Source organism: Ceratina calcarata, unplaced genomic scaffold (assembly GCF_001652005.2).
Source record: "Ceratina calcarata isolate Rehan_Ccalc_2016 unplaced genomic scaffold, ASM165200v1 scaffold25, whole genome shotgun sequence".
Classification (NCBI taxonomy): domain Eukaryota; kingdom Metazoa; phylum Arthropoda; class Insecta; order Hymenoptera; family Apidae; genus Ceratina; species Ceratina calcarata.
This window is the reverse complement of record NW_017147017.1, coordinates 1613265-1614211: the sequence shown is the minus strand read 5'-3', so window position 1 is coordinate 1614211 and position 947 is coordinate 1613265.

Here is a 947-nt window from a genome sequence, read left to right as displayed (position 1 = left end):
TGACAGACGGCGTACCGTGTCTGATAGATCTGCCGGCTAGGCTGTCTGAATCGTTTCTCGTCCTCGCCGAGCCGCGCCGGTTTGATTGAACCGCGTTGCGTGCTCCTCCATCGCCGGTCATGAAACTGTATTTACTTAGATTTATGTGACGTACAACCGCGCAACAAATCGTGTTCCTTGAACCGATTACCGAAGGAAATGCGATTCTCGTGCTTTCCTGATCTGTGGATTTCGCGCCCTCGAGTCCTTTGAACATTCGAAGAACGATATTAAACGTTTCACGGAAGTGAATATGAAATCTGCAACAAATTTAATAATATTCCCTCCTGCGGCAAGACATATTGGATTGGGCATAGTTATCCGATATCGCGTGAAATCGAAATGGAGAAACTCTGCGGTGATCACTCGCGTCAGAATTGTGGTAGCTGAGTCACACCACCAGTGAAAGCGGCATTCTTTCCGTGTCTCCGGACATTAGACTCAGCTTCGTCTCGTGTTACCGTTGCCTCGACAGGGTTTCTTATTTAGGGAAGTCTCTCGTCGTGAATATTAGCCTTCGGTTCATAATTACGATCTTGTTACGCGGATATTTAATACCGAGCTCGGTGGACATCGAAGCTGCGCGACGTAGAGCTTCTTCGGGGTAAAAAGGCTCGATAAATAAACCCGACCAGTGTATCGAGATCCTTTATGTTTGCTCTCAGTTTAATTACCTACCTCGGGAGATGGTCGAGCGAGTTCGTTCCTCGTGTATTTGCAGACCTAATCCACACTTGTCCGTTCTCTATTTATTCTAACGTAAGACGGACTTAATCCGTACTTACGCTGGATCAAGTACAGATTCCGAATGTTTTTCTTTCATCCGTTCTCTGATACCTTGGCGCGTCGCACGTAAGAAGATTAGAAATTAGGAGCGAGAGGGAATAAGAAATGAATGGAAGCAACGC